Source organism: Xenopus tropicalis, chromosome 5 (assembly GCF_000004195.4).
Source record: "Xenopus tropicalis strain Nigerian chromosome 5, UCB_Xtro_10.0, whole genome shotgun sequence".
NCBI lineage: Eukaryota > Metazoa > Chordata > Amphibia > Anura > Pipidae > Xenopus > Xenopus tropicalis.
Window position 1 is genome coordinate 160,168,140 of NC_030681.2, and position 12,088 is coordinate 160,180,227.

The window sequence follows — 12,088 nt, forward strand, 5'->3', positions numbered from 1 at the left end:
AACTGAAGGAAGAACAAGAAGTTCACTCAACTGAAGGAAGAACAAGAAGTTCACTCAACTGAAGGAAGAACAAGAAGTTCACTCAACTGAAGGAAGAACAAAAAGTTCACTCAACTGAAGGAAGAACAAGAAGTTCACTCAACTGAAGGAAGAACAAGAACTTCACTCAACTGAAGGAAGAACAAGAACTTCACTCAACTGAAGGAAGAACAAGAACTTCACTCAACTGAAGGAAGAACAATAACTTCACTCAACCTCACCCAAACCCCAAGTGAGCCTCAAACACGAGACTGCTAAAATAACTTGTCAAACACTGATATAAATATGTATTCTCATTGCTAAGTGCTGACCGATGTGTTTGACTCCTTGGTAACAAAAGATCAGGGGGATATTGGAAAAGGCTGTTACAATAGCTGTTTTTTGTTGTTTCGGAAGGAGCCAGAAAATACTATTTATTTTAGAACAGATGTCCACTCATCTCTCGCTATTGTTCAATCCCAAACCGGACACAATTAGAGTCCTGTGTTTTATTTACATGGGATTCTTCCAGTGATTTCCTGGGCAGATGTGATGGTAAATGAAAATAAAGGTTTAAAATCAATTGGAAACGCACAGCAACGAGCAGGTTACATTTCAAGTTAAAAGTCAAGCAAACAGCACCGATGCAGATGTAAAAACCCAACTTCTATTCAGGAAAAGGCCCACGTGTTACAGGGTTCTTCCAGTACAGTTTTAAATATATAATAATGACAAGGCCTTGTAATTAGTCCTATTTAGTCCTGCCAGTCTCCATGGACCCCGTATTGTCAGCAACTGTCGGGAATCAAACCCTGGTCTGCTTGCTGAACTTTACCGGCACTACCCTTCATAGCTACTGGGGGCTTTCAGAGCTGATATGTGTCAGTTATTCTGATGGACATACGTTACTGTAATCTTTAACTCATTATGACTTCTGGCCAGCAGAGGGAGCCATACAGTTCCTCTGCCTCCACTTATTACACCAGTTCATAGAAGCTGCTTCAGGGAATCTGAATCTCTGAGTGATCTATGGGTGATCTCTGGGTGATCTCTGGCTGATCTCTGAGCGATCTCTGGCCGATCTCTGAGTGATCTCTGAGTGATCTCTGGGTGATCTCTGAGTGATCTCTGACTGATCTCTGGCTGATCTCTGAGCGATCTCTGGCCGATCTCTGAGTGATCTCTGAGTGATCTCTGGGTGATCTCTGAGTGATCTCTGACTGATCTCTGGGTGATCTCTGAGTGATCTCTGACTGATCTCTGGGTGATCTCTGAGTGATCTCTGGGTGATCTCTGAGTGATCTCTGACTGATCTCTGGGTGATCTCTGAGTGATCTCTGACTGATCTCTGAGTGGTCTCTGAGAGGCCAACGTGTGTTTGGTTCCAAGAGAAAGAGAGAAAAACCCAGTGAAAAGTTAAAAGGAAATCACTTCTAAATATTATTTTCTTATAAGAAACAGAGTTTGTTGACACGAGGGGGCGGCGTATTCTATAATGTAACCGGGCACCACGCCAGCCATGCCATAAAGTGTTGTGTGTCTGGCTGGGATTCTATTAACCCCTGCTAGAATTGTGGAGAGCGGGGCAGATAGATAGAAGCTGAGCCTACTATAAAGCTATAGCAATGGGTCCAACCCCCGGGAGTATCTCATTGTGCTACATATCAATTGTCCAAACCAACTATAGATTTAGCTAAAATACCTGCCATATAGTTAAGGTGGCCATACGTGGGCAGATTTCAGTTGGCAGATGTGCCTGTGTATGGGGCCCTCAACAGACCTCCCCGACCATTGTTACCATTGTGTCCTACTAGATGTTTCTGATATCTAAGGACAAGGGTGGGTTCCGTTACCATTGGGTCCTACTAGGTGTTTCTGATATATAAGGACAAAGGTGGTTCCTGTTCCCATTGGGTCCTACTAGGTGTTTCTGATATATAAGGACAAGGGTGGGTTCCGTTACCATTGTGTCCTACTAGGTGTTTCTGATATATAAGGACAAGGGTGGGTTCCGTTACCATTGTGTCCTACTAGGTGTTTCTGATATATAAGGACAAGGGTGGGTTCCGTTACCATTGGGTCCTACTAGGTGTTTCTGATATATAAGGACAAGGGTGGGTTCCGTTACCATTGGGTCCTACTAGGTGTTTCTGATATCTAAGGACAAGGGTGGGTCCTGTTACCATTGGGTCCTACTAGGTGTTTCTGATATATAAGGACAAGGGTGGGTTCCGTTACCATTGGGTCCTACTAGGTGTTTCTGATATCTAAGGACAAGGGTGGGTTCTGTTACCATTGTGTCCTACTAGGTGTTTCTGATATATAAGGACAAAGGTGGGTCCTGTTACCATTGGGTCCTACTAGGTGTTTCTGATATATAAGGACAAGGGTGGGTTCTGTTACCATTGGGTCCTACTAGGTGTTTCTGATATATAAGGACAAGGGTGGGTTCTGTTACCATTGGGTCCTACTAGGTGTTTCTGATATATAAAGACAAGGGTGGGTTCTGTTCCCATTGGGTCCTACTAGGTGTTTCTGATATATAAGGACAAAGGTGGGTCCTGTTACCATTGAGTCCTACTAGGTGTTTCTGATATATAAGGACAAGGGTGGGTTCTGTTCCCATTGGGTCCTACTAGGTGTTTCTGATATATAAGGACAAAGGTGGGTTCTGTTACCATTGAGTCCTACTAGGTGTTTCTGATATATAAGGACAAGGGTGGGTTCTGTTCCCATTGGGTCCTACTAGGTGTTTCTGATATATAAGGACAAGGGTGGGTTCTGTTACCATTGAGTCCTACTAGGTGTTTCTGATATATAAGGACAAGGGTGGGTTCTGTTCCCATTGGGTCCTACTAGGTGTTTCTGATATATAAGGACAAGGGTGGGTTCTGTTACCATTGAGTCCTACTAGGTGTTTCTGATATATAAGGACAAGGGTGGGTTCTGTTACCATTGAGTCCTACTAGGTGTTTCTGATATATAAGGACAAGGGTGGGTTCTGTTCCCATTGGGTCCTACTAGGTGTTTCTGATATATAAGGACAAAGGTGGGTTCTGTTACCATTGTGTCCTACTAGGTGTTTCTGATATATAAGGACATGGGTGGGTCCTGTTACCATTGGGTCCTACTAGGTGTTTCTGATATATAAGGACAAGGGTGGGTTCTGTTACCATTGGGTCCTACTAGGTGTTTCTGATATATAAGGACAAAGGTGGGTCCTGTTACCATTGGGTCCTACTAGGTGTTTCTGATATATAAGGACAAGGGTGGGTTCTGTTACCATTGTGTCCTACTAGGTGTTTCTGATATATAAGGACATGGGTGGGTCCTGTTACCATTGGGTCCTACTAGGTGTTTCTGATATATAAGGACAAGGGTGGGTTCTGTTCCCATTGTGTCCTACTAGGTGTTTCTGATATATAAGGACAAGGGTGGGTTCTGTTACCATTGTGTCCTACTAGGTGTTTCTGATATATAAGGACATGGGTGGGTCCTGTTACCATTGGGTCCTACTAGGTGTTTCTGATATATAAGGACAAGGGTGGGTTCTGTTCCCATTGTGTCCTACTAGTTGAGCCTGAGATAGGCAGGAGGGGTCCATTAATGAGCTTTTGTGACTACAGGTTCTGTCCATCCATCCGTGTAGCTTTAGCCGGGAGCGGAACATCTGGCACAGAGGAATCAGGTGCACTAACAGCCCCGAAGCTCATGTTTATTTTGGCAAATCTTCTCCTTCCCCTCTAATTATTTACCGTAGAATATATCCTGCCACAATATCTCTTCCATTCTGCTTATAATTTCTCCTTCTAACGCTGACCGGAGACACGCAATGTTATTGCCCTGCCCATACCCTCTCCTCCTATAGGCGCGTATTTGTATTACACAATCCCCCATACGCACAACACAAAGCAGATTTACGGGTCGCTTGCCAAGAGAATAAGCCATACGCGGCACGGGATCCGTTCCACATGCTCGGAATTACACACAATTCCTACAATGTTTTCCCTGCGGAGCCTTTGCTCATTACTGAAGTTGTTTTAGTTCAGACCTGACTGACCCACGGCAATTATTTTTGGAACCGTCAACACAATTAGAATTGTCCCGTTGGTTTGGATTTGGAATTGGGGAGATTTGGGCCCCGTTTATTCATATGGACGTAAAATGCCGTTCTCAATGTAACTCCATCGCTTTAATGTAAAGTGGGTTTTATTGCGGAGGAATCAATGGGACTTTGCCAAAGCAAGTAACCGGGGGTTGAGCCACGTGCCCATTAGACAAGCGTTACTGGCAGTCGTTCGCACCTCGTATACACTCTCTCTCAGGAACGAGACCTTATCCGTGGGTATTTGTTTCTAATTGGAAAAAAGGAAATAAAGTGAAGCTTTAGTTGGTTAAATCCAATCACAGGGAAATGGAACGGTGGGAAAACTGAAGGAACGAGGCACAGAGAACAGATCCCCAGTGCTCACTGCCATCTCAGATATAGAGGGAACCCACCTCAATGCACCCTAATCCCTATAGAGGGAACCCACCTCAATGCACCCTAATCCCTATAGAGAGAACCCACCTCAATGCACCCTAATCCCTATAGAGGGAACCCACCTCAATGCACCCTAATCCCTATAGAGGGAACCCACCTCAATGCACCCTAATCCCTATAGAGAGATCCCACCTCAATGCACCCTACTCCCTATAGAGGGAACCCACCTCAATGCACCCTAATCCCTATAGAGGGAACCTACCTCAATGCACCCTAATCCCTATAGAGGGAACCCACCTCAATGCACCCTAATCCCTATAGAGGGAACCCACCTCAATGCACCCTAATCCCTATAGAGGGAACCCACCTCAATGCACCCTAATCCCTATAGAGGGAACCCACCTCAAAGCACCCTAATCCCTATAGAGGGAACCCACCTCAATGCACCCTAATCCCTATAGAGGGAACACACCTCAATGCACCCTAATCCCTATAGAGGGAACCCACCTCAATGCACCCTAATCCCTATAGAGAGATCCCACCTCAATGCACCCTAATCCCTATAGAGGGAACCCACCTCAATGCACCCTAATCCCTATAGAGGGAACCCACCTCAATGCACCCTAATCCCTATAGAGGGAACCCACCTCAATGCACCCTAATCCCTCTCCAGCCCGCAGTAAGATAAATGCATTTGACTCTTAAAAATCCCAATAAAAAAACAAAAATGCAGATGTTTTGCCAAGCGAGTCCATGAAGGCAGTTACCCCGACAGCTTCTCATTTGCACAGAGAGGAATAAATACAGTTTGTGCCACAGACCAAAGGGCCCTTGGGATTTAGAACAAATTATTTGATATTCATTCATGGGAATGCGTTGGATCATGTGATCATGTGGCGGCAGCACCATATCCCTGGAATCTCTCTGCATTCCCTAAATATAATAATAGGAGCCATGAAACAGCCGTCTCACCTGGAATTGCTCAGAATATCACTGGGCAGCATTTTAATAGAGACTGGGAGTTCCGGTTACAGTAATCTCAGCGTTATATGGCGCAGTCGCCCCAGCATTATGTATCAAAGTGGCCCCAGCAATATATAACATAGTGCTCCCAGTAATATATGTCAATAAAGTTGCAATTGTCCCAACAATATATGACACAGGAGCCTCATCAAGCCTTGAAGTAAAAGCTCTGTGGTACTGTACCTTTATCTCTGAAGTAGGGCAAGATGGAAACAGTAGGACAAGATGGAGACAGTCGGGCAAGATGGAGACAGTAGGGCAAGATGGAGACAGTAGGGCAAGATGGGGACAGTAGGGCAAGATGGGGACAGTAGGGCAAGATGGGGACAGTAGGGCAAGATGGAAACAGTAGGACAAGATGGAGACAGTCGGGCAAGATGGAGACAGTAGGACAAGATGGAAACAGTAGGACAAGATGGAGACAGTCGGGCAAGATGGAGACAGTAGGGCAAGATGGAGACAGTAGGACAAGATGGAGACAGTAGGGCAAGATGGAGACTGTAGGGCAAGATGGAAACAGTAGGACAAGATGGAGACAGTAGGGCAAGATGGAGACAGTAGGGCAAGATGGAGACAGTAGGACAAGATGGAGACAGTAGGGCAAGATGGAGACAGTAGGACAAGATGGAGACAGTAGGACAAGAGGGAGACAGTAGGGCAAGATGGGGACAGTAGGGCAAGATGGAGACAGTAGGACAAGATGGAGACAGTAGGGCAAGATGGAGACAGTAGGACAAGAGGGAGACAGTAGGGCAAGATGGGGACAGTAGGGCAAGATGGAGACAGTAGGACAAGAGGGAGACAGTAGGGCAAGATGGGGACAGTAGGGCAAGATGGAGACAGTAGGGCAAGATGGAAACAGTAGGACAAGATGGAGACAGTAGGACAAGAGGGAGACAGTAGGGCAAGATGGGGACAGTAGGGCAAGATGGAGACAGTAGGACAAGATGGAGACAGTAGGGCAAGATGGAAACAGTAGGACAAGATTGAGACAGTCGGGCAAGATGGAGACAGTAGGGCAAGATGAGGGGGCAGTAGGGCAGGATGGAGACAGTAGGACAAGTTGGAGACAGTAAGACAAGATGGAGACAGTAGGGCAAGATGGAGACTGTAGGGCAAGATGGAGACAGTAGGGCAAGATGGAGACAGTAGGACAAGATGGAGACAGTAGGGCAAGATGGAAACAGTAGGACAAGATGGAAACAGTAGGGCAAGATGGAAACAGTAGGACAAGATGGAGACAGTCGGGCAAGATGGAGACAGTAGGGCAAGATGGGGACAGTAGGACAGGATGAAGACAGCAGGGCAAGATGGAGACAGTAGGACAACATGGAGACAGTAGGACAAGATTGAGACAGTAGGGCAAGATGGAGACAGTAGGGCAAGATGGAGACAGTAGGACAACATGGAGACAGTAGGACAAGATTGAGACAGTAGGACAAGGTGAAGACAGTACGTCACAGGGTCGGACTGGCCTGGCCCTTGTGAGCCCTGCCGGCCCAGACCCTATCCCCGTCATTGCCCTGCAAATCCCCCTCTCCTGACACACCAAGGTAAGAATAAAGTATGCATGCTCGGGGGAGGTGGTTGGACAGGGAGACAGTAGGGTAAGATTGAGACAGTAGGACAAGATGGAGACAGTAGGGCAAGATGGAGACAGTAGGGCAAGATGGAGACAGTAGGGCAAGATGGAGACAGTAGGGCAAGATTGAGACAGTAGGACAAGATGGAGACAGTAGGGCAAGATGGAGACAGTAGGGCAAGATGGAGACAGTAAGGCAAGATGGAGACAGTAGGGTAAGATGGAGACAGTAGGGCAAGATGGAGACAGTAGGGTAAGATGGAGACAGTAGGGTAAGATGGAGACAGTAGGGCATGATGGAGACAGTAGGGTAAGATGATGAGAGAGGAACAAGATGGAGACAGTAGGGCAAGATGGAGACAGTAGGGTAAGATGGAGACAGTAGGGTAAGATGGAGACAGTAGGGCAAGATGGAGACAGTAGGTAAGATAGAGACAGTAGGGTAAGATGGAGACAGTAGGGTAAGATGATGAGAGAGGAACAAGATGGAGACAGTAGGGCAAGATGGAGACAGTAGGGTAAGATGATGAGAGAGGAACAAGATGGAGACAGTAGGGCAAGATGGAGACAGTAGGGCAAGATGATGAGAGAGGAACAAGATGGAGACAGTAGGGCAAGATGGAGACAGTAGGGTAAGATGATGAGAGAGGAACAAGATGGAGACAGTAGGGCAAGATGGAGACAGTAGGGCAAGATGATGAGAGAGGAACAAGATGGAGACAGTAGGGCAAGATGGAGACAGTAGGGCAAGATGATGAGAGAGGAACAAGATGGTAAGTGTAACTATAACAGTGTTGCGCATCCTGAAACCCAATTTCTGATTGACTACATTAGCTGAAGCTTATGGAAATCCTTACTGCGTTATTTAAACCCATAAAATCTGTTTGGCCCTGAATCTTGTCACATTGAGAAACATTCTTGGCTGCCATCAAGGAATCACTCACTGACTGCAGTCACTCACAGGCTATTCCCTCTCTCTCTGTTTAGAACCTTCTACTAAAAAGCACCATGGCAGCTCCCACTCACATACAAAACCAGGTCTGGATACTGCATGCGCTCATAATTCCTCTCTTTATTTAACGGATAATTCAAGACAAATAAACCCACTCCATAGTCCCAGCTGCGCTTTCCTTACCCAATCCGCTTCCCACGCAAGTCAGTTTATTTTCCAACCCATTCGGAATGGTGTCTGGTTATATTTGTCATTTTATATATATAAATAGCTGGCGTTGGCTTCGCAGAGATCCCCGGCCGGCCCAGAGAGGGAAGCCTCCAGTGATTAAATCAAAATAAACCGATAGAGGCAGAATTATTGAGTTGTTACCCTACACGAAGGCTCTTGGTGCCATATGTGCCCCATAGACTGGAGCAAGGGCATTGGTCGCCCTGCTCTTTAGTCTTTGGCCATTGGGTGTTTAGTGAAAGTCACATGACTAATCTATGTGTCTCTGGGGCCCCCCCAGTGTTGTCCCTTCTCTCTCAGAGATGATTATGGGCGTCGGGTTCATGGAATGAAGGTAAAAGTGACGTTTGGTCGATGCTCGGAGCCTGCGGAGGTTCCACGGAGCCCGAGGGTGGTCTGTAATATCTCCGACCCCCTTATTACATGCAGAGCTGTTTATTTGCACAGAGCGGCCAATCACTGCCGGCTGTGATCTATGGGCTGCCCTTTTAATCCTGTTTGTTTTCATTTTCAGAGCATTTAGGACGAATAGATTTGTATGAAATTCAATATATACCGTACGTCGCCAGAAATGGAAATAATACGCTGAAATATATTGTGAGTTTTTAGAACGAGAAAAGGGAGGGGGGAATGCGGATGTTGCCTTGGAACCGACCCCAACGCTGCCTAGGGATGGAAATAAATTAATGATGTTTCGCAGAGCAGGGGAATAAAAGTGGCGCGAGGTGGGAAATTCATATCACACTTACATAGTTAATTTGGTTTGAAAAAAGTCCATCAAGTTCAACCCTTTCAAACTGTGAGGAGCACCCCATGGCACCCCTTTCTCCTCAGGTGGCATGTCCAAAATGGAGGCACCCTTAGTTTAAAAAAAGGCCATCAAAAAAGTTCACCAAGTTCAACCCTTCCAAACTGTGAGGAGCCCCTTTCTCCTCAGGTGGCATGTCCAAAATGGAGGCACCCTTAGTTTAAAAAAAGGCCATCAAAAAAGTCCACCAAGTTCAACCCTTCCAAACTGTGAGGAGCCCCTTTCTCCTCAGGTGGCATGTCCAAAATGGAGGCACCCTTGGTTTAAAAAAAGACCATCAAAAAAGTCCACCAAGTTGAACCCTTCCAAACTGTGAGGAGCCCCTTTCTCCTCAGGTGGCATGTCCAAAATGGAGGCACCCTTGGTTTAAAAAAAGACCATCAAAAAAGTCCACCAAGTTCAACCCTTCCAAACTGTGAGGAGCACCCGATGGCACCCCTTTCTCCTCCGGTGGCATGTCCAAAATGGTGGCGCCCATGGCCCCCACGTAGGATGCAGTCCCAGTGTAGTGACATAAGCGCACAGACACGTGATGTCATCAAGACGCACCTTGGGTGAAAATCAAACTAAATAGATGCCAAAGACCAAGGTTCAATGCCCGGATATAGGTCTTCCCCTGTGAGTTTTTGGTGCATCTAAATTGCTATTTGGACCTGTTCCTCTGGTCCCGGACTCTCTGATTTGGTTCTGCCTATGATTGTTTGCTGCCTGCCTCAACCTTTGGCCTGAATATGACTAAAATTCTTCTTAACCACTTGGACACCGCCAATTGGACTTTCTGTATACAAGCCTCCACCTTGGTCTGGACTTCAACCTAGTAAGGGCCATCAGGCCCCTGACACAAGTGAACCCCAGGGTGCATATATACACATATCTATACACTCACATATATAAATTAGTCAGGTTCAGGTTGACCCTAAACTGCTGGTTCTGGTTGGGTTCTGGTTGGGTTCAGGTCAGACTGGGGATTTACGCTCCTCCTCTGCTCCTATAGATCTGGTCTTGGAACCAGAAGTATAAATGGTGGTGAACTTCTAAAGAGCAAAAAATATAATGCCCCCGCACCATAGATATACACTAGGGGTGCACGGGCTGGGTGGGTTTGGGTTGAGCTCTTCTGCCACCTTGTGGCTTCCGGCTTTAAAGGTACACACCCCCAGTCCTGCCTCTTATATTACATCATCGGCAGAGCCCCCGCGGGTCTATAAATAGAGGGGAGAAGCCAGGTCGGGTTGGGTTCGGGTTGGGAGCAGCCATGTTAGGGTTGGGTTCAGGTTATATAATATACACCATATTTACACACAGCTTGTTTAAAGGGAAACTAAACCCCCAGAATGAATACGTAACCAACAGACAGTTTATATTATGTTAAGTGGCCTATTAAAGAATCCCCCAAACTGGAATATATATATCAGTAAATATTGCCCTTTTACATCCTTTCCCTTGAGCCGCCATTTAGTGATGGGCTGTGTGCTCCCTCAGAGATCAGCTGACAGGAAGTGATGCAGCTCTAACTGTAACAGGAAGTAGTGTGGGAGCAAAAGGCAGAACTCTGCCCATTCATTGGCTGATGGGCTGAATGGTTTATTTAGATGGAGCAGGGTTTTACACATGAGCTGTTTGTGCAATATATTTCTATAGAGACCTACATTGTTTGGGGGTATAGTTTCCCTTTAAGAGAATTGAAACAATGGAGACAATTGGGTACGACAGAAAACAGAGACAAAATGAGTTAAAGTGAAGCAGGAAAAGACGCTGATTCCCCTAAATGTACAATGAGCCCAAGTGCCAGCGCCAGCTGCCTGTTCCCCCATCGCCAGGCTGTAATTTAGCCTTCAGGAGCCGGCGGTTGGGAGGAATATTGTAATTAAAATTCAACTGGTAATTTGCTTAACTCCTCATTACAGCATGAAATTAGAGATAATGCGGTTGGCTGGGGCACAAACGGCCATAATGGGGTATAAAGTGATGTCAGCCCGGAACGTGTGCCGGGGATTTAGTTCTTGGCTCCCCTAAAGGAACATTAATCAGAACTCGCAGACGAGGTAACGCCAGGCCCCGGAGCCGCACAGCATAGAGGGGCCCAGAACATTCCCCCTGTACAGACTGAGAATGATAAAAGCACAACAAACACACATAGGGGGCCATTTACTAACACTCAATGAGAAATGTTAGAGTTATAGTAAATGTGCCGCCATGATGTTAGTCACGTAGCAACCACCTTCCTACATGGACTGAAATGTTGGGAATGAAGCTCAAATAGAGTTCATGGAGTTATGGAGTCTCGCCTTGATGAAGGTGGGCAAGTCTAGAAGGACTCCCTCCCTAGGAAGCTGAAGATCTTGAGATCTTGATGTCCTTCTAGACTTGCCCATCTTCATCATGGTGAGGCTCCATAACTCCATGAACTCTATAACCAGTGTTACTAAACCTTCATTAGAAGAGATATTGGGAATAAATACCAATATACATTGTTCTGCATAGCTAGGCTCATTACCTGGCACGTCTATATTGTCATGAGTGGGCGCTGAGTGGACGCTGTCCTACAGGTTAGTCCTTAACTGAGTCCTAATAAAACCTCTTGTGTTATTGGTGGGCACGGCACGGGGGAAAGGTATTAACATGGAGTTAATGAGACTGAGGAAGTCTTTATGAGCCACTTGCTTTTTTGGTCTTGGTGATGATAGAGATGGAGTAGAATTATCAGACGGTTGTCTTGTTTTTGTGAAAAAATTTGCCGATGGCAAAATGTGTAATTTTGCCAGCAGGCAAATACAGCAGCCCTGCCCTTGCCATAGGGCAAGAAGTAAGCAGAGGGCTTTGTTCCAACCTGTGCCCATTGGTGTTCCCTAACATCTGCAGGAATCCAAAAATGTATCACAAAAAGGCAAAAGAGAAGAGTGAGAAAGAGGAAAAAGAAGGGACCGGATAAGACTGGCCAATACCCGCAAGAGATAATGGGAATTTAAAGAGCAGCTTCAAACACTATCC

General features: G+C 46.1%; 1 protein-coding gene across 2 annotated transcripts in view; it reads right to left on the minus strand.

Moving 5' to 3' along the window:
* The window catches only part of scara5 (scavenger receptor class A member 5), a 123,013-nt gene that overhangs the window by 59,184 nt on the left and 51,741 nt on the right, over positions 1 to 12,088 (minus strand). The gene's annotated exons all lie outside the window — the stretch shown is intronic.